The sequence below is a fragment of the Excalfactoria chinensis genome, chromosome 6, assembly GCF_039878825.1.
Source record: "Excalfactoria chinensis isolate bCotChi1 chromosome 6, bCotChi1.hap2, whole genome shotgun sequence".
In the NCBI taxonomy this organism is placed as follows: Eukaryota; Metazoa; Chordata; class Aves; order Galliformes; family Phasianidae; genus Excalfactoria; species Excalfactoria chinensis.
Window position 1 is genome coordinate 17896438 of NC_092830.1, and position 25617 is coordinate 17922054.

At 37.7% G+C, this 25617-nt stretch overlaps 1 long non-coding RNA gene across 1 annotated transcript in view; it reads right to left on the reverse strand.

Moving 5' to 3' along the window:
• The window catches only part of LOC140253698 (uncharacterized), a 36400-nt gene extending 11017 nt beyond the window's left edge, over positions 1-25383 (reverse strand). The window contains exons 1-2 of the long non-coding RNA XR_011903953.1: positions 25282-25383; positions 24350-24437 (exon numbers count right to left, since the gene is read on the reverse strand). This is a non-coding gene — a long non-coding RNA (uncharacterized lncRNA). The remainder of the gene's footprint in view (positions 1-24349; positions 24438-25281) is intronic.
• Between the last annotated feature and the right edge of the window lie 234 nt (positions 25384-25617).

The window sequence follows — 25617 nt, forward strand, 5'->3', positions numbered from 1 at the left end:
ATATGCATATAGCTGCTGAAACAAGGGGCAACAATGATCAACTGTGTTTTTTCATGTGCTGCACCACTTCCATTTTCCCCACACTCCTTCCAGCCAGCACAATTGTTGAGGTGGTAACGTTAAAGGAGAAGAGAGAAATGACACTACACTAAGGAAGGACACTGTTACTAATGGAAAATCAGTAGGGTGGAGCTGTTATTTTTACTGGTTTACTGAAGAAAGTGAATTAATTTGTATTCACAGCAAAGGAGAGTAACATGGCAGAATTTATTTGGGTTAGGATCTTAAAAGAAAAACATCGTAAAGAACCATGTGGAGAGAAAAAAAAAAAAAAAAAAAGAACTATACTGTTCAGAATTTCTTCATGCATTGATTTCTTCATTTGTTGACAGTCTGAATATACTGTACAACCCTTAAAATACTAATGAATTGTTCTGAGTCAGGTTCTTTCTATCAGCCTGAATATATAGAAACATACAAAGGTGGAATGGGAATGACATGCTTTACAGTTTTCCTTTCAGCTAATTGCTTGCCTGTAAAATGAAGACACCACTGAGTCTGGGCTAAGGCCTTTTATACAGTGGTATATTAAGGGGCAGTGAGTGATTCAGCACATTCTGTGATTCTGTATATAAGATAGAGAAATTCAAGTGGTTCCAGACATTTTAAATGCTTTCATTTTGCCAGATCTCTATCTTTCTCTTGGCAGGTTAGGAACATTTCTTACAGTCTTGCCTACAGCCTTGGGATATTTTCTTGAAAATTTTGTTTTATCATCATAGTCATCTATTCATGAAAAGACTAAACCAGAAATTACAGTTACAATTTAAAATCTGTCTGGCTGAACTGCCTGATGTGGACAGTGGTAACTCAACTGTCACTTATATCACTGAAAGTAAGAAGGTTAAGATCTAATATTCAAGCCAATTCATTTCTCTGTACCATCCCAGGAAAGAGCTGCCCTTCCACATTTAAGCAACAGTTGAATGATCAGATTTAGATAGTTAGCAGAGATACAAAATAGACAAGGAAAACAGAATGCAGGAGAGCATAGAATGATTTTGTTATCAATAGCATCAGTTCCCTGGTGCACCGTACAAGTCAGTGATTATATCAATGAAGTCATCGACAATATCATAAGGATGAGCAAAAAAAAAAAAAAAAAAAAAAAAAAAGAGAAAGTTCTTGTACTGACAAGTCACCATTTGGCTACAAACGCTGTCTGAGATGTTCTAGCAGTCCCACTAAACCTATATTTACACATTAATTTGACTAAGAGCATGAGCCACCAGATCACAAGGTGTGAAACCCCATTAGTTTGATGACTTCTTGATGTTTCTGAATATATTCTGGATTACCAGTCCTAAATACATGAATCTCAAAGATCCTCATGCAGTATTGGTGGGTGGGATAAAGAAAAAAAAAAGAAAAAAAATGAAAAAACAAGTCAAAACAACAACATAAAAACAAAGAACCAAACCAAATTAAGAAAACCCTCATTTCTGTTGCCATTCCCTCCAGAAGAATTGTGTGCTTTCAGCTAGCAGTTTTCAAAGTTTTCAATAATTTCAATAATTGGAAGTCTGTGGCTTGACCACAGATGAGAGAAATTCTATCTGTCATTCTATGATTCTACCACCCTGTACACATCTCCTTGTAATACACATACCTTCAAATAACGAGCAACATAGGCAAGCTTCTTTGTGGTACAAAAAACGTCTGTATTCATTCATTTCATTTCTAGCTATGGTGCACTGAGGCAGTGCCCTGACAAATACAGGTCAAACCTCAATCATTAGCCAAATCTCAAACAATAATGCTCTCTGAGGTACTTTTCTGGGAACTGAGAATTTATACCTAATGGGAATTGAGTTAAAACGTTTGACTGGGGAGTTTCTAAGGAAAGTGCACACTATAGCAAGAAGCGATTCATTCAGCATGATTTTTCCCTTCTGAACTACGAATAAAAGAGCAATAAATACAGCTACTAAATTAAATACTACCTGTTAGAGAGATGCTGTCTTGTATGGCTGACGTTCTAATAAATGTGAGCACTGCAAATTTCATTGTGCTTCTTCAAGAAGTTTGGAGCAAATTCCAGTCTGAGAAACTACACTGCACTTACCCCCAAATTCCACTTCAAATTTCAGCTGAAAAAAATCCAACACTACATATACTGCACATTTAAAGGCAAACCAGCTCACTAAGGACTGCAAGAAATGATTCACTCATACGCTCTTACCCCTGGAAACAACTGCTCATTACAGGACTTTAAATCTGTGCATACATCACAAAGTTAAGAAGTAGTGTCTCAGTGAAGTCAGCTGATGGGTCAGGTCCTACCTTGCAAATGATTTTCCAGTATTTCCACACACTGGGTATACAACAGATGAAACAGGCCTTTAAGACTTGCCTCATTTTCCCTGAATCCAGTGAGATTGCGCAGTGGCTTTACAGGAACAGGGTCTTTAAGCACTCAGAAGACAACAATGAGAAGAGAGTCCTCATGGTTTGAAACTGCTGTCAGTACATCTTTGTTTTACAGATTGATTCCAACATCTGCTTTCCATTAATACCCATAGGGGGTAAAAAAGACCAAAGATTTTTACTAGCACAAAAACTGCTTAATACTAGCTTGCAATTGCCATGGAAATTGGTGCATCAGCATCCTCTAGGAGAATCTGGAAATGAACCTAACAAGCTGCAACACCAATGCAATTGCTCTGCAAAGAAAGGCTGTGTGGTTAGATAAATGTGGGTAGCACTGCCCTCTCTCATTTTTTCCATTCTCCAGTGTATATTTGTTGCCATTCTTTATTTGCAGAGAGTTTCAGTTTGGAGTGGCTGATCAAATTAACTATATCTTCACATTTTAAAGGCAACATTTGAAAGGTTTCTTAAGCTTGAATCCTAAAGGATATGTTTGTGTGAAGGTCACTGTCTTGCTTTATAGTTGTTTCTTTATAAGTCTAAACCTATAGAATTGATTTGTTTCTAAGCATGTTTGCTCTGAAAATATTTTGTAGTCCATACAAAAGTATTTTCTCCTACAAAGAAAACATGAATTGCCAAGATGGAAATCGTCTACTATCTGTCTACTATGTGATAGGTCTATCACATTGCTTACAAACAATGAGAGGAAAGGTTAATTTAAAAATGTGCCCCCAGTTATAAGAATGAACTTATTTCTTCAGGTGAGCAGTAGGTCTGAGAAACTTTACTATTTTGGCTTTACATTGCAGGTACTTGCAAACTTACACTTTAGATTTCACATTTCTAAATTTTGCAGTATCAGTGACCCACAGTCACCAACTGTCCTCCAATCTCACTTCTCAGATGTCTTCATGTCATGACTGTTCTCAAGTGATAAATATTTATAGCTAGCTGCAGATGTTTCATTTGCAAAAGAAAAATTTACAAGTAAGGAGAAACTGGAAAAAATGAATATTAATAAACTGCACATGCAGAGAAAATGAGAAATTCTATATGGCTCAAATCCATGAGAAGAGAGGGGGCATCAATTTGTAATGGGCAAATGATTCATAACAACTAACATGTTCAATATATTTCCTCTCTCTTTTATTCTAGCAAATTGCACACCAGCAGATAGTGATTTTCTTTAATTTACTCGTAATTCATATTTTCCAACTAAGTACTTTCTGCAAAAAGTTATTGGTCTTAGATAGTCTGTTGCAAAGTATTCCACGGTACAAGATAAAAGTTGAGTTTGAGCAATTCTGATTGGACATTAGTTAAGCTTTTGTCCCCTTACTTAATAAAAGTAACTCTTAAGATTCAGTTTTCTGATCTAAATTTTCACATGTACAGATTTCTTTACTTTCAAGGAACACTTCCAATACTAGATTAAAATACTCTGCTCCTAAAAACTCTCACTAGAAATTGCACTGCCTTGAGCAACTCTAGAAGATAACTAGAAAAGTAGCAATAAAAACCACAAGCAAACTGAACTGTCTGTAAAAAATGAAACTGATGCTCAGCTGTGAATCACAGTAGCCTTTAAGTACGTAAACAAGTAGCATTTATCAGAGGTTCAAGACAGACTGGAGTCAATGCATTCAATAACTTAATCTATTAGCTAGTAAAAAAATAAGGACAAAAAAAGTCTAGTTCATCCTTCTATATTAGAGTGAAAAAACATATGTCCGAGTGGATAGAATGTTTGCTTTTGTATTCCTCTTTCCTCTATTAAGGTCCACTCAGGGTTTTCCTGCACTGATATGGCCCACTTGGGGTAATCTAATACATACACAAAACCTCAGAGCTACACTGGAAATACACAGCTAAGAGAAAGACTAGAACTTTGGCAGATACAGGAAGGTAAAAGGTGGTATCTTAATGTGAAGGAGGTCCAGTCTTTTGAGGATTAATATAAACTCAATTTTGATGAAATCCAATCCAAGCCATTCTGTGATTCTGTGAAAAGCTGTTAGATTCACTTTCCCTATTCACCTCAGAGAGGCTGGATGACCACAGTGACAATTTTAGATACACATTTTGCACTCGGCTCCAGTTTGGAATGCTAACTCTAAATATTCTGCAAGAAATAGGATACCATAACTCTATATTTTCAACCTGTGGCATTCTGGGTAAAGCTTCTGAGATGAGGCTTTTGCATAATTGCAATGCTGTTCAGTCCAAAGCTGAACACAATACCTAACATGCAGCCTTGCAAGAGCCGAGTACAGGGGGACAACAATCACTTCCCTTCTCCTGCTGCCAACACTATTTCTTGTACAAGGCAGGATGCCATTGGCCTCCTTGGCCACATGGGCACACTGCTGGCTCATGTTCAGCTGAGCATTTACCAATAGCCCCAGGTCCTTTTCCTCTGCACAGCTTTCCAGTCACTCTACCCTCAGACTGTAGCGTTGCCTGCGGTTGTTGTTACCAGGCACTTGGTCTTCTTGAACTTTATCCCACTGGCTTCAGCCCAACGTTGCAGCCTATCCAGATCCTTCTTAAGGGCCTTCCTACCTCATGAAGATCAACACTTCCTTCCAACTTGGTGTTATTTCTGAGTTTACTGCGCATGCACTCAATTCCCTCATCCAGACCATCAATAAAGATATTAAACAGGACAGGCACCAATATAGATCTCTGGGGAACATCACTTGTTGCGTGTGTGTGTCTGTGTATTCTAACTGAAGAACACAGCATTCACATATTCCTAAGTGTGGGAGAACTGTTTAATTTTACAAAGTAAAAACAAGGCAATTTTTAGCTCTTGAAGGGAAGTTTTTCTCAGTGAAGTGGGCTGAAGAGCCATGGAGCCATTTTCCAGGAACCTAATGTGCAATGACATCAGCCTGGCTCCATCTATAAGCATCATGCATACATCTCTATACTCATGTGCAATACTGCTGAGAGGGCAGTCTACAGCATGACACAATCATCTACTAAAAGCATTTATCTGTAGAGTTGCAGTTTCTCATTTTTGAGAAGATGGGCAACAAGAGATGTGCATGCTTTCAATATATACATATCACAGAAGTCTGCATGAAAGATCATGCAAGCTCTGACATGATTGGGTGGAGGCTCATGAATATATTGGATAAAAAACTAGTCTTAATTACAGTGTGTGTGAAAGATTCATATCAAAATTCAACAGCTGTGTCATTTATTAATATGTTCTTACTAAAGGCTTGGTGAGTCAGATCTATTTTGTTATCTGCAGTTCTTTATTTTTGGTTAACGCACATTCTGTTGAACTCATGAGTATGTTTCCAGTAAGAGTGATTCTTTCATTTGAGCTCTCAAGGACTGCAAAAGTACTCTTAGCCAGAGAAATCAATATTGCTACCTCCAGACCCCGTTTATGAGGTTTGTGTACTGAATGATTCTAGATGTTCTATTCAGAATTCTGGTTTAGACCTCACAGGACCTCATCAAGTATGTTCAAATTGTCACTAACCTCACTGGCAGGCATCCTAACATCACTCACCCGTAACCTGCAGGTGCTATGAGTCATATGAACTTATTCAAAAAGTTTAAAGTCTGTGGGAATTTCCCTAGGAATTTCCCCAGGAATACAGAATTCACCATGAACACTGCTATCAAAAACACGTGGAAATATTTGGAAAGAGGAAGTAAAAGTGAATAGTTGTGTGTTGTTGTTATTTTGTTTGTTTGTTTTTAAATACATCTACAGCAATGCCATCTGTCCAACACTCCACATATTTTGTATGTACACTTAGCACAACACATTATTGTTTTGTCCTTCATTTCTTTTTCAGACTTACCATGTGGTGACAAAGCAGTAGGATAAGAGCATGACCACTTGGAAAAGAGTGAGTAAACTCAAAAAAATATCTTAACTCAAACGTTATGAAAATGCTAAATATAACACTGAAGAATGAATTTTTTATTACAGTTCTGTTGGCAAAAATGATTATTCTGCCCACAGACAAGGAACAACATTTTTCCCTCAAACCTTATTGCTGGGAGTAACACACTCCATGCTGCAGCAAAAGAGGAGTGGGCTTTGGAGGAAGATTTTTTTTCCCTTTCCTCTTAGAAAACAAGAAAAAAAAATGCAAATAGCAAACTAGGATGCAGGAAGATCTCAGGATCCTAGCAGAAAAAAAAAACTACCTTGCTCCTTTCCCTTTCTCTTCCACCACTTCCCTAAACAGCCTTTTACCTTCATCACCTAAATTAATTTGCTAGGACTTGATTTTGTAGGGTTTCATGCTACAGTACAAGTGCACATAGGGATAACCTGGGCTCTGGCCTGGCTGATGAACAGGATCTTCCAGACTACAGCCATGAACATCAACTCTTCTCAAAGATTTCCCTTCATTTTAGGATACTGACTAAAGTTAGCTCTTGGTTCCAAAGCTATGCAGCATTAACAGGGTACTATCAATACAAATGCTATATATATATATAAAGAAACTAACTTGTACTCATAGAATCACAGAATCATCATGTCAATGATACTTTGGCTGGACTCCCATGACATTTTCATAGGGAACACTGGAAACATGCGGAAGTCTGGACTGATTCATCTTTCATGTATTGTTTCTGTTCTGCAATTTGATTTTTGCAACCTGTCTTTCAAGGTAAGGTAAACTTTTCAGATTCAGTCTTCTTGACTTACCATCAACACCTCTACATCTTGTAGTTTGTTGTTCACTACGACACACTTTCTCACAGGTGAGTTAGCATAACATGATGTTATATTTCAAAAGCAGTTTCAAGGAACAATGGAAAGAGAGCAAAAATGTCAAATACGGGATTTCTATTTTTGACCTATCGTGGAATATGTAGTCAGGTTGCTGGTTTACATCTAGAGCTAAATTAATGCAGCTCATCTCCCATGTAGTCTGTCTGGTGGATGGTGGACTCCTTGGATTATCATTTTTAGCTTTTTTTTTTTTTTTTTTTGTGTGTGTGTGTGTGTGTGTGTGTGTGTGTGTGTACTGAAATCACCTCCACAATGATCAATGTAATTTTTCCATGTTTAAGTGTTTAATGAGTAAATTAAATTCCCCACACATCAAGTCCTATTGCTTAAGAAATCTCAGAGTATTGCTGGAAACAATCCTTGGATGGGAGGATGAAACTCTCCCAGTTCTTTACCCTGTGGGCACATTGCTTTGAACTGGACAACTTTAGATGTTTAATGGAATTTCTCCTATTTATCAAGGCTAAATCTAGCTCTGCAGAAAGTCCCTTTACCTTTAAAGCCAGGATGTCATGATGGCTTTCAAACAAGGCTTCACATACATTGCAAGTTACACAAAAGAGGGAGAAGAGCCAGAAGTAAATAAAAGAAAAAGACACAAATAAAATTGGAGCCCAAGGATATTGTTTTCTATATTCTAATATTTAAAGAAAAGTAACTTTTATGTGAATGTGAGTTTTTCCTGGTGAGAAACAAGCTGAATGTGGCCGATGTATAGAGTTGAACAATCAACAGTCTGAGTATTTAAAGGTATTTTTTCACCAGAAAAATACAGCTTAAAAAGGCAAGTTTATCATTTTACACATAAAAAAAAGATGTTTTTATGGACAATTCTGTGAGAACAAACACTAATTATTGAGTAAGTTAGAAAATAATAGTAATAACATCAGACTGGTGATTGCTGTCAATGAATAATGAACTGATGCTCTTTGTGTATTTATTATTAGATTTCTGTGCTCATCAGAAATTGAGAGTAGCTTTGTTCACTGCATATATCTTCATATTGCAATCAATATAATGGTACACTTTTCATAGACATCATGCTTTAATATTAATTTGTTCTTATTTATACACCACGGAAAGACAGAGAACATCTTCACTTCTATGATAAAGCCTTCATTCAAAATAAAGTATGGTTATATCATCACTGGGGTTAAGAAGATTTTATGTTTACTACTCAAAAGATTAATGGGTCACTCAAGCATTTACATTCTCATACATTTTTATGACAGTGCTATGAAGTAAATTTGATGTATGTTTAGAAGAAAATGATAGGTTTAAATGTCTAACAGCTGCTCTTTTGAATTTCAGCAATGTTTTAAGTGTTGCTACCATTTAGCACTTCCACTATTCACTGCAATTTACTGTTTGCCTGCATTAGTTATTTGTATTTGCACAGGAAGACAAAAGGGAAAGAATTAGGTGCAGAGTAGGAACAATTTTACTTCCTTTAAGTCACCTGAATCTAATCAATCTTGTGGTAGGCAATGCTGAGAAAAGAAACAACACCCCACACACAACTTCCCCTCCCCCCACTTTTTGGAGCACATATAGAAAGATTTTGATGAAAAAGCATCTTAAAAACTGTGTGTGTCAATACACACCCTTTGCCAGATCTGGTTTGAAAACTATTCCATGTTTTGTAAGACATTAGATGTCTTCCCTATCGCAAAACCAGTTTTGATGAGTAAACAACCTGGAGGGGGGGCTGATTTCAGCAAAACAGGCCATTGAAATGGCATGGGGTTGGGAGTGGCAGCAGCAGCAGGAAGTTCTGGTCTTTTAGCTCCAGTCAACTGTAACAACTTCAAATGCTGTTGCACTCTTTTCCTATGTGAAGTACGCAACACTAAATGTAATGCACTTGGTACACTTAAGACTTGACTATTTAACACAGCAGGGGAACATGGTTCTCTAATCACCCCCTACCACGAGCCAGAGCCAACACAGAGGCAATTAAATGAGAAAGATCAGAATGTCACTATAGGCAAGAACAAGCTGTGTTCGGAGACAGGGTAGTCACCAGGGACCACACAGATCTGCCTTCGTGACTCCTCATTCTGTACATAGCATCAGTTGTTTCAAGAATACCTGTGGGCTACAGCAGCCCTTGCAGTGCATCTAGCAGGACCGGGTACAGCAGGGAGCTAGGGTTCTTTTTGAAGCCCTTTTCTACCACAGTCTGTGCTGCATACAGAGCCTCAGTTCTATGATGAAGGAGCATGTGTGTGACCACAGATTCCCATTTGTCCCCATTTTGAAGAGGGCTTAGTTCACCCCTGAGTCAGGGTTTCACAACTGCCTCATTATGTGAATGAGCAAAAAGACGACTACACTGAATTCCAAAAGCAGCCAATAAATCTTTCAGAAGCTTAATTTTATTTTAGGAACGGTGCCTCAGGCAAGACTTGTGTGGCTTAGAAAGGAAAAAGTTTAAAACATTCGCAAAAGTTCTGTAAACCTGGTTCGCCCAGTTTCTGCTGTGTTACGCTGCTCTGAAGAAACTCAAAGCTTAATGGCTCCATCAAATTGGGAAATAGAAAGCATACCCTGTCACTTACAAGAGACACAGGCTGTTGTTAACTCCAGGGTTATCATTGCAATATATTTATTTCATAGTCAACTTCATGACTGTCTGGAGAAACATAATGTGGAATTCAGTAAAAGAGGCACTCTGTTAGAGCTCTAAAGTTACAAAGCAGAGCTTTATCACCCATCCTACTATTGCTTTCAGGCCATGCAGAACAGACAACATAATCCCAGTAAATATCAGCTATGCATTTTACTGGGCTGGTCTTAAACTTCATAAAAACATCTTCACGATTCCTGACTTACTAGCATTACTCACTGACATCCTGTACTCCCTGAACAGCCTCAAGAAACCCAGCTGCAACAATCAGACTCAGTCTCTGGCATCACTCAGTCCTTCCATCCACCCAGTTCTGTCCACGTCCTCCAGACACCAACAGACCAAAAGTCCACAACAGGAATCTTACGCATTCTGCAGAGGAAATGTGTGACTATATATTGCATCCCAGTCTAAGGCAATTTCCTGTATGGGAAATGAGGTTGCTAGTTCCACAGCACATCTTGCTACCTGAGAGAGGCTAGAATTAAAGGGGTAAGGGTGAAATCAGTGATAATTTTTCATTAAATGGAAACTAAAGAGTGTATGTGTTGATGGGGAATAGTTATATTTATCATTCTCTCAATGATGCGCATCTGAGTAGACTCTGGGCCCTCCTACAATAGCAGCCATCCAAAATCTATGAAGTTTTGAAAGAACAAAGAAGAAAATGTCTTGTGAACTTTTTGACGCCTCAGAGAAGTGAGGCCAGCTGACTCAGGCATGCAGAGAGAAGTAACTCAGAACTACAAAACAGAAGTAACACAATAGAGCCGCCCATCCCTAATCTGGATGCTGGCTAAGCAATGCTTTGAAATGATCCACAGACTGTAGAAAGACAAAAGAAGCTGTTTATACACGTCCAGTACAGATAAACTACTTCTTAAGATATTTTACGTAAAGCATATGAAAAACTGATCATTCAAATTATTGGTCGCTTTATTTAAACTCATAGTACCTTGTTTTTCCTATGCCTGAGATTTCCTGTATACTTAATGAGGCTCATAATGGTATTGTACTTTTCTTGTATATCGATGAACAATTTAAAGTCATCTGGACTGAAGGACATGTGTCAGCAGAAACACAAATTCTTCAATTCAATAGTGTGTGGCAACATGTCTAAGAAATAATCTAACAGAAAACTAGAGAATTTGAACTTAGAGAAGTTGGTAAAAATGCTCAAATCAAACTTTTTTTTTCTACACCTATTTTCCAGAATAGATGAATTTCCATAAATAAATATTAAATATTTGTAAATTGAGTTGGCACAAAGTTACAATACTGGGGTGACTTTTGAGCAGAAAAATATTCTCAGGTTCATTTTTGAACAATTTCAATTCCATTCTCCAATAATGTTTTTTAATTTTATTTTTTTTCCTATTTAAGTCCTTGTTACACGGACAGCTTTTTCCTCAAATGATTATTTGCAATATTTTAAGAAATCTATTTATCAATTTATTATATTTTTATACCTATTCAGTAAATCAGAAATATTCTCTTATTATTATAATGATATTGCCTAGCATTATTTTCTTCTATACATAGATTAGTTGCCTGATTTCTCCAAACATACTTAATTATGACTAATAAAAAACAGATAAATAAGTGCAGATACACAAATTAGGACAAATATAATGTTATTAATGCTGCTTTAATTTATACTCACAGGAAAACTTACAGCAAGGTATAAATTTACTTGCTGAAGAAAATAAATGAAAAGATAATTAAACTCTAATTAAAATTACCCTCTGATGTACAGCTGCAAGGATGAGCAATTCTGATTAAAGCATCATTAACCATGTACGTTTGCATTTGTTTGTGCTTACAGCTAGGCATGAATTTATTTGGAGGAAAGAAAAAAGGATTTTATTTCAGCATCCAAGAACATACTTAGTCCACCTAAAGATTGTGTATTTAAGTTGCTCAATAGCAATGGATTATCCATATGCTTAAGATTAATCCCAAATGAGCACTTTTCTGAATTCAAGTCAAAATGACACTTAGTCACAGGCTTCACCGTGCTTCTGTGCTAGCAGGAAAAAAGGGTACTGAACCAAAACACATCATCTTGCATGACTGTGTATCAGGAATATACTTTGTGTCAGTCCTTTAATTCCTAGAGAAAACACAGGAGGACTCAGTCCTGAGGAGCAAGCATACAGAGTAATATCCTGACAGGATCAGCAGGCACGTAGTTAGAAGTAGAGGTGTGCTCAAGGTGCACAGAGAAAGATATCACTTTCAACACTGCATGCAGACATACAGGTAGTGCCTGAAACTGGTATCATACCATGCACACCTGCAGAAATTCTGTTTGTGAGTGCACACAACAGCTAAAATAGCATGCCAATTGCCTGGGTAAAACAGATTTGCAAATGGAACGCATATTTGCATATATGCAAGATAAAAAATAGCATCATATAATTTCTGAGTCACATAATGAGTCACAGAAAAATCATGAGCGAAAAATGAGTCCTCTGCAAGTGCATCCAAATAAGCACACATGCACAAACCTCTCTCATCTACTTGATACAAAGATGAACAAACAGGATTGCATCCTATTGCATCTGTGTTAACTTTGATGTCCTCAGAAACCATAGACACAGTCCTTATATACTACAGCACCTAGGCTAGACCTAATAGCTTGGCTGCAGATCTTCATTATCCCACAAGCACGTCCCTGCAGTACTGTGTTCAAAGCACCCTAAATTTGCAAAGACAAACGATCATTTAAGAAACAGCTTCTATAAGCACAGGAGGAATGAATGAGTAAACATACCTTTTGAACCCTGCAAAGTATGGAAGAATATATTTCCAAAATACATGAAAAAAATAAGTTAAAAAATAAGACAGTTTACACATCCAAAGCAATCTCTTGATAACTTCTAGTTGCTAGACTGTGAGACTGTGATCTTGATTGTAAGGATGCTGTAACTATGCTCTAACTTGCTCTGAAGCTTCTGCCACTTCTTGCAACAGCAAATTGAAGACAAAATGGAACTAAATTCCAGTAAGTCAATGATGTGGTTTTACATTCACTTTCCCTAGGCTGAGATGATGCAAAGATACAGAGCATTCAGAAATTATTCACTAATTTCTATATTCTTCTGAATGGTCTTTATAGAATTAGAAAAGAAAGCAATTTAATTGAGTTTCAAAGAATTCCCCAGTGTCAACAGCTATTTATATGCATATGTTTTCCCCACTAGCTACATATAATATTTTCAGTCAAAATAAGAAGAAATGGCATTCATTTTGGCTTTTGGCTCTCTTCTCCCACCTTACTGGCTGTTTGACCTGCCTTTGGACTGGCAGGGCCCCACTTAAAGTTTTTCACCTTAGGAATTTTCCTCTGTAGTTTATGGAAGAAACATCATGGGGCAAAATACAAAGCACTCTAGACTTGAGACTTCAGTTCTCACACTGCGGTCAGCTTTAAAGGCTGGATTATGCAGCTACAAAACTTACAAACAAAGAGGCATCTCTGACTGTCTTGAATTAATTCTTATGAAACAAGAAAAATCTATGTTATAGTCCTTTCCTGAAAGGGCCTCACAGGAAAGGAATAATTATGGAGGTCTCTAGACAAAGTATTTTAAAAGTCCTATTGTACTTACATTGAAGTGAATGGTAAAGATTCTGCTGACCTCAGGAGTGTAACACTTTACATTTGTAACCAACACAACTGTAGGAACTTATACGGTATAATTGATGCAATTTTTCCTCTTGGATTAATTTCATGGAATTAAATCTGTCCACACTGTGTTTTCAGGAAAGTTTTCTGCAGTTAGCTCTCCCTGCTGTACTATATTTTGTTTAATTTCTATTCCAATTAGCATCCAAAAGGTCTAGGCTCCACCCAAACATTTAATTATTTCAAGCAGTGAAGACTTCAGCACCCACCAACTCTGCTTTATACTCTTCCCTGTTGTTACGGGTATTCCAATTCACACAGCTAGAGCTTTAAGATCATAGCTTAAGAAAGCTGTTCTGAACACACACATGCTGTGAAATCCTCATAGCAAAAGGCACAGGCAGAGCTAAAGCACAGAATGGGGAGCAGATGCATCAAGTACTTGATGAGATGCACTTGATGAGGAAAGGCCAGCTGAATGGTGCCGCAGATCTATGGCCCCTGCCCTTTATGTCTTACACAGCTATTTTGCTGAGCTGACTCCAGCAGTATACTTGACCATAAAAGAAATGAACCTGAGCAGCCCCCGTGCAGAACCTCATGCCAGGAGGGAGAAAGGCAGACAGCACTACACAAAACTGTGCTTCCAGGGAGGGCTGGGGCTGCACCACGTCTATCATGGCTCCTCTCACAACCCTGTCTCTGCAAGGGGAGCATGGCTCAGCATGCTTGGCAAGCCATGCCTTTCTTGATCTGCCTGTTCTGGGAAGCAAAGGGAGTCTGGGCCTTACATTTTGATTTTAAGTTTTATACATCTCATTCCCAACTGGCAAAAGCTTTTTCTGCTAGTTTCCTCAAGGAAAAAATATAAAGAAAGGAAAGAGGAGACAAACATTTCTAGAATTATTTGTTAATATTATTTTGGCAGTTGTGCATGTACTACTCTCTTGCTGTGACCATAATCGAAGCCTAATGTTGCTCCCAAGGAATTCTGTGGCACTATTCCCACTGACTGTAGTGCAAGCAGATTGGGGGCCTTTGTTTGGTCAAAGCTGTTCCAGATGGAGTCCAGAGGATTCCCACCCGGCATTCGAGTTCTAAAGAATGACTCTGCCCTTCTCTTCCAGAAGTAATTTTCTGTCTCCAACTACAACTGACCTATTGGGACCAATAGTGGAAGTGAGCCACTGCATTGCGCAGCATGACCCCTTGGAAGAAAGGAGCAATAGGCGTGTACCTGCATGCTCAGTGTTAAGACTGCATCTTTATCTGATGTCTAACGTTATATTTATCTAAATTCAAAGTGCTGGACATTTACAGGAATACAATTGCTTCTGGGGCAGAAATGCTCAAATGGGACATATTTTGAAGAATGGCAGCTACATAGACAACTTTGCACAGAACACTGAAATCCCAGCACTGGTTCATCTACACACATAGAACCACGTTAGAAACATAATATAGAAAAAAGGCGAGCTTCCCTAGCAGGGAATCTGAGATTCACAGAAGGAAAAAGCGGTTAGTTTTCTAGTGAGGCCCCCTTGGGATCTTAGTGATGGAAAAAGAAGTTAGAAACTTAAATTTGCATTTTACTCTACAAAGTACAAAAAGTAGCCCAGCAGTGGTTTTGTTCCAATGGAAGTGGGCCTAGTTCATAGGGAACAAACATGGAGAAACACCAAGTTTTTTGGTATTTTTAAGTAAGCATAAATATACCACTGTTCTCCTTTGAAAACTTAGGCTGCTATCATCATTATGTATCACCTTTGAAAGAAAACTTTCCCTCCCTTGACTTTGTTAATCACTCACTGCTGACCTATGGCTCTAATCTTGTAAGCAAATCAATCCTTTTTCATGCAAGTAGGACTGCAGCTTTAGGCCAGCAGAAAATAAAAGTGCTGTCTACCAAGTTACCAGAGTACTCAGGTTATTATTTTTTTTAAGCTTCAGTCTTGTTTTGACAATACCACAAAAAGTTTACAAGCTCTCCATTCAGATGAGAAGAATCACCAAATCATACACCAAGTCCCCACACACCTCCTGACATCCCTGTGACTGCTGAGGCCACTTAACAGTTTTTCCAGTGCTCTCTCACTCAATAAGTTCAACTATAGGAAATTAAACATCGTGCTCCCTTCTATTTTGTGACTGAGCCTATGCAGGCTAAAAGCCAGGCACCCTGCTTAGCACTGTAGTATGAAACACAACACCAGCAAAAGCACGGGGACAAAAGGCACCTGCATGCTTAGATGGAAGATTTTTGTGTTCTCAAGTGGGATGGGTGCTGTTACAGCACACAGATACCTTTGGTACACACTGTAATAGCCAGCTTAAGAATTCGTTTCATAAATCAAGGTTTCCTTGTCTTTCTGGTCAATTTAGCCACAGAAACCAGTTAGACTTCCAACACAAAAGGACATACAAACACTCGGTAAACATTTTCTAAGAACTATTATGCTAAAACAGAACTTTTGTCAAGTTTCATTAAAGCATGGATTGCGAAACAAGAGAGCTTACAAAGAAAATTATTTAGGCACCCCTGTAACAAATGTAACATTCTTGAACGTTGAATCAACAGGGAAAAACAGGACTTCTAACCAATTGTTTTGCTTTTCCCTCTGCACAGTTATTATATGGGCTTTACCTTTTAAAAACAATTGTAGATAATACCCATTTGCCAGAGGCATTTCACTGGCTTCATTAGGTTACACTAGAGAATAAATGCAAGTTTACAAACATTGTCAGAAAACAGGAATGGGAGGGTAGGGAACTACATTTTATTTCTTTACTTTAACGTTTCTCTTCACTGAAACAAGCTCATTTCTTACTAGCCTGGGAGGTGTTGATTTTAAGCAAACAGACAAAACCAAGCAACACTATTTTTTGGTAACGTTTTTCAGCAAATAGCTTTCCTTTGACTTTTACCAGGCACTGAATTGGGCTTTGAGGCTCCATTAATACAAGTGAAATCGGTGATTGTCTCCAGGATGACATACTAATGAAACAGACTTTGTAACCAAGAGGCAGAAATAACTAGAAAGCTTTATGGGCTTCTGAAACTTGTCCAACAGTTTTCTCTTTGCTACATTTCAATCTGATGAAAGAAAGTCAAGGAGCAGAAAAGGCACATATGATAAGGTATGTGATGCTTTGCGTTCAGCACACAAATTTGTAAGACATTTTCTCCCTTCTGTTTTCTCAGTGAGTGAGTGAAAGCTTGCACATGTTTGTCAGACTGGCCCTTGACTAAATGTCTCTTCATGGAAATAAGGGGATATTTATGCACAGTGACTAATGAATGGACGCATTCCAGCATCTGCTATTGTGTATTTCCTGTAAAGTCATTTATTATTCTATCTAACAAACACAGTGTTCTTGGGTTGATGCATAAGATTAATGAGGCATTTTCTCCTATTCAAGAAATAAGTTCAGAAGACACATTTTCTCCCATTCAGCTGTGCTGATAGTTTAATTAATGCCATTAATACATATAAGCCACCAAAAACTGTTTTATGGAAACACTGAGGAAAGTTAGCAAAGCAGGGAAATTTCAGAGATGAAGCTACAGCATAACATTCTCCTTTGTTTCAAGGTAGTACAGGATTGTTCAGACAGAAGGGTGATCTTAAGGGCTGTACAAGTAACAAACAGAAAAGATGTAATGAGCTGAGGTAATGACAGAATATTAGTCTTAACTATCTGCTTGTGTGGGCTTAGTCAAACTCTTAATGTAATTTCATTACAAGTTTTTTTTGTTTGTTTTTTGGGTTTCTTTATTAGTATGGATGCATGTCATATTTTTATACCTTGTAGTGCAAAGAGAGGAAAAGAAAGAAAATACTTTCTCATTGGAATGCACGAGTTAATGCAATAGATCATTACCAGTGCTGTGGTTTAAAGACAAACTAGAGGAACATTACAAAATATGTACTATTGCACTGATAAGACAGGAGGACTGTAATGGCACTTTCAGTGCTCCTAAGGATGTTTTGCTAAAGTTTCTACACGGGGAGATTTTTTGTTAAGGATATACAAATGCTTTTTTTTTTTGCCTAATTGCCATGTTCACCCAGACCAGCACAGTAAGCTCAAACAGGAGTGTTGTTGGGTGCACATTCCAAGAACTAAAAACTTGAATGCAAGGAGTGACTGTAAGTGTGTGTAAGGGGGGGAACATGCCATAAAGGTATTTAGCAGTGCTTCCCAGCCTTTTTCAAGTAGCAAAAAATGCACCAGAATACAGGTGTACCACTGGGGCACCAAACTCCAGGCTTTCTCATATATAGAATTATTGTTTCAACCACACTCCTCTGGTAAGGATAATCTCAACTGTGCAGTTTTCCAAATTGCTTATCTCATGATCCCTGCTCTCTCCTGAATCCTACAGGTACAAGATGTTAAACAGCTTTTAGACTGTATTCTTAATTAATTAGAACAATAGTCCAAAGCAAAATCCATCAGTGATGCAGACCTATACATACAACAAACATACACATTACAGATATAGATGGCTGCCTGCTGAGCTTCTTAAGACAGAGCCTCCTAATTAAATTTTTTCTTTCTTCACTTTCACCAGCTTTATCTCAAAGACTGATTACAGGAGGAGGGAAAATTAATTAATCTCCTCCCTCTCACCCCAGACCAAACAGGCTTTCAACATGAGTTGTCTCTCCAAACAAGAGATTGGCAATGCACAACTGGAGCTGTGTATGGAGGAGCAATAGATCACTGTGTGTCTAGGCTGATGGTAGAGCTGTGCAGTGCTCTCTCACCATGTAGCTTTGCTGTTCCAGCTAACACCTGCTAAAAGCAATCACTTGTGTGCAGTGGATGACTCCAGGCATAGGCATGGATGTAGAGTTTGGTACTGTGCTTGCTGGAACAAGTTGCTCCTGGACTCTAAGTAGAGAAAGCCCATTAAGGTGTTCTGAGTGTTGCTATAATACATAACAAGGTCCATACAGGCCACTAAGTATCCAGGGAGATACACTTATGCCTTCAAGACATCATAAACCTGCGCTACAAAGAAACAGTTTTGCCTACACTGGAAATTCATAGATTAATAAAAGGAGTCTGTGTAAGCACCTTATAAAATCACTTTCTCTCACTCTCCCATCCAGCAGCTCTAAACTGGTAAAAGGCTAATAATTTTCTCAGCCTAAAACAGTGATGCTATCCACTGGTGTAGGGACATGCTATGAACAATGGACCTGCCATAAATGTGCTTCAAACCTACGGATATCAGTCACACCGCACACAAAAAAAAAAAAAAAGAAAAAGAAAAAAAAAAAGAAAAAAAAAAAAAGAAAATCAGAGTAAGAAGGACACAGGAAGCAGCATTTCCTTCACAAAAAATATTTCCATGAGCATATCTAGCTATTTGAGGTGCTTGCCCCTTTACTGTGGGAGTAACACATCTGTGCAGAGACAAAACAGAATGAAAAATTATGTATAATCCACATAGCTATTTATGAGAACAGGCTTGTTATTTAGATGTACTACTCCAAATTGCTTGGAAGAAGTTTGGTCAATAGCCTGAAGAAATTTTATTTTTTCTCTGCAATGGTTTCTCAGTGCTTAGCCTGTGGCTGTTAGCATTAGATTTCAAGACACAGTGTACTAAACTGTATTAGGCATGTGAAAGGACTTTCATTCCTCATTAGCTGTGCATAAGAAAGGATTGTAACTTTTAAAAAGAACTAAGCAGCTTTGTAAAAAATTCAAACTTCCCTTTAACAAAAATCATACTTGTTAAACTTTTTTTTTTTTTATTCCCAGCTGAACTATGCTTCAACTCAAAGTAAATAAAGTCATCACTTGACTCCATTCTGTTAGAGGACAGCATTCAAAAAAAAAAAAAAAAAAAAAAAAAAAAAAAAAAAAAAAAAGTCCAATGGGTCCTTGAACAGAGGTCCCTTGTCTGTCACATCAAGACACGGCTTATACTTCACACACTATTGACCACAAAAAGCAATCTTGCGACTTCTGAAGCCCTAACACACACACGCACACACAGGCAAAAAAAGTAAGTAAACTTTTCTTGAAATGTCAAGCATGGGGGCTGACTGCTCTCATCTCCTATGATTAATGACTTGTGGCCTCATTGTGTAGAGGCTGCTAATTAGCTTCAGGCTAATTAAGGCCACAGAATGCAAAATTCAACTTGATAAACCTGGATGGCACCACTCCCCACCCCAAGCAATCCTGATGCAGAAACTCTGGCATCTCGTTTGTCGAGAAACGCACCAAACACTCAGTAGGAACTATAGTAATCTCAAGCAACTCTGGATTTCAGCTTCACCTAACTACAAGCTTAAGCTGTACAGTGCAATAATTATTTTTCAGACCTACCCAAGGTGCCCAGTTGTTCTCTAAAACTTACTTGATACACTTAGAAAGCAGACTTGACACACTAACAATTCTTTTTCAAGCTCCATCCGATGTTTAGTCAAAAAGCAAAACAGAATAGCTAGTGGATACTTTTCATCTTCTGTTATCCACATATTAATAAAGAGGCAGTTAATTATAGCATTTCTAAATAATTGTACACAGTCTTCTTAAGTGTGCTTCATAGATGCTTAATAAATAAATAAATATGCAAAAAACAAACAAACAAACCAAAAAAGCAAAAAAGTATTAATTTCTCCATTGTTACAGCCTTTTGACCACCTGCTTTACTGAAACTTTTGTTTGGTAAAAGCTTCTTGCTGCAGCTATTCAGAGGCAGAGGTGGGCATGCAAAGTTTCATTCTCTTCCACCCTCCTTCTTAACCACCCCCCCACCCAGCATTGGATTAAGTCTCCTTGTTAAAATGATCATCTCATGGAAAAGCATTACATTCCACTAACACGGGAAGGCTGCAAAGATACTTATGCCAGATTTTTAACACTAACTTCATCAAACTGATGCACTACAGCTTAAGGTTGATTAGCTTAATAACTGACTACTTGTCCTCTGGGCACCAGCAACCAAAACTAAAAATTTTAGCAGTTCATATAACTATGTAATACAGTAATATGGGTCTTCTTTTTCAGAGACCTGTGGCTGCAAGAGGAGGAAAACAATGTACATTTGCAGAACACCTCTAAAGAGGGAATGGATGAACTGAAACACCGATCGTTTTCCCTGTACTGTACATAGTATGTACATAGAGATCACATAAAAATCTGTGTACAAAGGAGAAACTAGCAGGATTACTTTGGTGGCACTGTTTTTAATTTCTATTATATATACATGCCTGAACAACTCTGAAGTGTCAGCTGTTAGAATTCAAGAGGCTTCCTGTCATGCTCTGCATTTCCCAGAGAACTATCCCTTTGTGCCCCTCAGCCAGCAGTGGCACCCATTACTCACTCATGCTCCTTTAAACCCACAGGGTACCTGGGCATCTGTTGTACCAAATACAGCATGTCATGTAATGTAAAGATGGTCACACTTAAAAAAAAAAAAAAAAAAACAAGTTCCAGTATTTGCTAAAACACTTCTATACAGGTTAATACTTGAATATCTGTAGTAGGCCTTGCCAGGGGAAGTTTCCAGGAACAGTGCTAAATTTATGATGAATGGCAACAGATGGTCATTAGAAATAGTAACTTAAGGAAATGTGAGATGACTACGATAGGCAATGCAAGCAGGACATCATTCACAGCCTCTGTCAAGTCTCCAACAAGAAGCTTAAGTATATGCCTATCTTGAAACATTTGAACAATCCCTTTGAAGTCACCAGTAATCAGGTTTTTAAGTTCCTTCTGTGACTACAGGTTTATTTTCACTTTAACTGTAAAGCTTATACACTGTGTGGTATAAGCACTAATAGAACAAATTCAGCACTACTGTAAAGTGGCACAGCTCCTCCAACATCAATTGATCAATGTCTTGTTCAAGACCTGGTATTTATGTTTATAAGCATTTTCTAGGCTGCACACTGTTTTTACTGCCTTGTTTTGCTTTCAGCAAAGCTCTTTTTAGTACAACAACTTACCGTCTTTCTAGTCAGACTTTGTTTATAAAACCTTTATTGTTTAGGAACAATATAGTTGTGACCTGTTAGAATGAAGGGCTGCAACTGGGGCCCTCTCCATACTTTCTCAGGACACGCTTTGGGTTAGAGTGAATGCAACACACAGCCCTATTGATGTCAGCCAGGAGGGGAAAAATAGATCCCACCCAATAAATCTAAACATAAATCTTTTTCCTCTATCTCACCATCTGTATGAAGTAACCTAAAGCACAAAATTAATAAGTAGAGCAAGTATCCCCAAGCCTACAAGGCTGAAATACTGCTTGCCATTGTATTTGGTTTACACTTAGTTGGTTTGAGGGAATTTATAGGCATAGAAAGCAACAGGTGGAAACATAGCTTGGGCTAAGACAAAGTGAGCAGGATTGATTCTAACATCATGAGTATGCTTCAGCCTTGTGTGTCAGTTCCCTCTGACCTCTTCTAAATTTCTTCAGGAGGATATTTGTGACTTCTTATTGTTTCTTAGTTTTAGATCTCTTAGGGCAAGTGTTTCAGTGAACTTTCACAGGGGAAGCAATTTTTGAAACTACAACAAATTTCTTCTGCACTCTGAATAATGACTCACGCACTTAGACTTACTCAATCAAAGGGCACATCAGACACTTTGTCCTAATACCTGAGTGGTTTGTGGGGCCTTAACTGGTAGCAAACATCTCAGTTTCACTGAAATCAACAAGCTGTGCTAGCTTACACTAACTGTGGAACTGCCCTTCTACTTCAGTTTGGCCCTTTTGCATTACACAGCCTTTTATAAAGGATAGTACTAATTTTTTATGCAAGTGCAAGGCACAGCTGTAGCATTTTCTTCCTAGTCTGTAGGCACCTTTAAACCTCCTCTGCTAATTTTCAGTATTTATCAAAGCTGCTCTCACAGATGCATATGTAATTAAGAGAGAGGAATGAATCATAAGCAGCATTATCTCCTTTCCTTATTGTCAGGGTTGCAGTGTAAGTTCCTCAGGGCACAGTACACATAGTCTTACGTCTATGATTCCATGCACAGATGTGATCCTGACTGTATCAGATATTCTACCAACTCAAATGAATTACACATAGTAACTGTAATACAATTAACACTGCTAATACTAATTTTCCTTGTTTTTCTTCTCTAATTCAATAGATTATTGAATTCCCCCTGCTATCCCAGTGCTTCATTTTCTATGCCTTCTTTGCATGCTTAGGACCACTACATCTACCTACAAGACACTAAACCCAAACCATTTTAATTACAAAAGATTGAGAGGCCCCAGAAGCTTTTATGACCATCTAGATGTACCCTAGTTACTAACAGAGTAGATAAAAATCTTTACTGTATTAATGGGGCTAAAGAAACAAGTAGATAAGCCAGTAAAAAATACATATTAGGAGAATGAAAGACCATCTAACCCTGGGTAATTTTCACATTATAAAGGATGTACAGCATCACCTGAAGATATGTGAACCTTTTACCAGTAGAGATATATTCAGTGGAAATAATTTCCTGAATTCACTGAACTACAACACTGAATAAAAAGTGCTGAGTATATACTTAAATACAATAATTCACTCAGTTATTTTGACAGTATTTAGAATTGTAATGAGATAAACAAAAGCATACATCTTAAATGACTTTGACCCTTGCTATTCAGATTCTGAAGAAATAGAAAAAAAAAATACTCTGAGGTTCTAAGTAGTTTAATTTCAACTTTTTCACTGTGTAAAACATGTCTGCAAACAAGCTTTTATCTCATCTATGCATTATGGAAAAATCCTGTGGAGTTTTTTATATTAGTATCTATACATTGATAAAAAATTAATAGCAATAGCAGTCAAAATTACAAGTTAAGTTTTACCAGGATACATACACATGCCCACACCCCGTATGTATGTAGTGACGCACACTCGCACATTCCCCTTTCCAAATCCCATGGGCCTTGACTAAAGTAATGTTGCTACGAAAAATAAATGAAACTTTTAATAATTTATTAGCTGGCTACAGAGTTTAAATATAATCCATACTAAATATCTGGGCAAGGAACTAAGGCCCCATACTGCAGAAACGCCTTAGATCATTTAAAACCCAGTTCTGCCCCAAGGCGTATCAAAAAGCTTCTATCAGACCCAGAACTTAAATGACCTTCAGACCACGTCTAGCAGATCCTGGGAATACAGTATTTTAGTGAAGCTGAACAGTACAAGTACAACAGGCTCAGTCACTTCTGGAATACCACTAATAACTCTGGTTTTCTATTTTTGCCTCGAATGTTACAGAGCAATTACACACACAAACTAAGCACTTGCAGTGAAACAGCCACAATTTTTTTGGGTTTTTTTTGTAAATGTTCTTTTGAGAAGGCACTTTCTGTTGTTCTGTTTTGGAGGTCAGGCTACATCTCTTTTAAATATGACTTCCTCTGGTCATTGGCCGATGGTACTAGCCCTCACTCGAATTTACTATGGCATTTGAACATGTTTAAGAACAGGAAGGAAGATGGTCAAAGAACAGAGAACTTTCTTCATAACAGAGCAGAGAAAGGAAGAGCTTTCCATAGCTTCAGTGGATGAAGGCTCAGATAACATCTAAGTGTATTCTAGATGATTAATACAATATGTGCTTTCAACATAAGTTTAAATCACTACTCAGGAAAGAAGAAAAAAAGCCAGGGAAATCACCAAAGCAAGCAAACAAATGAAACCTCCAACTGCGTTGCTTAAACACACACTTCAATGCAGCAGCTACCTTTCTGTCCAGCATCACTATAGCTTCAACAACACAACAGATTTCCAACTTGTGAGACTTTCAAACACTACTGCAGTAAGCAACAACAGCAAAAATCCAGCTTCAATGAAATAATTTCTAAATTTGAATTACTACTTACATTTTTGTAGTCTTCATTCTGACATCAGGATTTTTCTATGTCTTCCATTTGAGCAGAGTATATTCGAGTGCTTTGCAGCAAGTAGATGCTGTTCAAGATGTGGAAAAAAAATCAAAATTAATATTTAATTATTACTAAAGACTTCACCTTAATCAATTTCTGCTAGAGGGAAAACATTATTGTAAATGCATCAAAACTAGAGGCATAACAATAGCTGATTTTGTAAAATAACTATTCTGCTGAATCAATGTGCATATTCATCACATAACCTTCTATAGCAAATTCCAGGGAACTTGATTTAAATTACTACTTTGAAAACACTTTGATGCAAAATAATTAGTCAGGTAATACTATTAAAGTTGCAGTCACTGGTAATACAACCTACTAACATCTGAGCAGTGTTCTCAAATCTGTGTCAACCAACCTGTACACTGCTGCTCAATTACTAACCATTCCTAATGACATAGAATTTCAACAGAAAAGGACGATAGTTATGAAACAGAGCTGCTTCTTGTGCATAAGACAGACATAATGGACTAGACTAGGAGATGAAGTGAAGCAGTGAATCCACTGCTGTTCCTCCAGGACTTGTGAAGGTAAAAAAAAAAATCCATCCAGGAATCTCAACAAAGATCTCATTGTTTTCATTGTTAGGGAAAAGAAGGAAATTAATTGAAGAAGCTAAAAAAAACAACAAACCAAACCTAAAAAGAGCACTTAATAATGCTCCTCTTCCCATCCCACGTAGCCAAACCTATTCACAACAGGCACAGCATACTCATTCAGTAGTACAATAGTTATTTAAGAATTCACAGAATAAGGTGTAAAAGTTTATTTACACATATTTTTAAATCCCACTTATAGTAGAAGTAGAATAACTATGCTTTGTTCTAGCACAAAACATTTTATGAGAAACCATAAAGCAGCCCTACCCTCCATAGGCAATGCCTTTGCTTCTCAGAGTTAAGAAAAATACTTTGCTTCCACTTCATAGCATTTGTAGTTTGTGATCGGCCTGTGACAGCTAACAATCATCACCAAATGAGTGCAGATGTTCTCATTAGCTCCAACAACTATTTTGGCCATGAATTGGATGCTGATTGTTAGGGCATGGGAGGGATAGCAACAGCTTACAGCTGTCACTACTACAATCAGCAAGGAGCTGTAGAGGACTTTAAGGGCAGCTGTGGTTCCACAGGAGAGCATAAGGAGTGTTAAGAGATGCATTTTGGCCTAGTACTCCCATTTCTACTAATGTATTGGGTGCA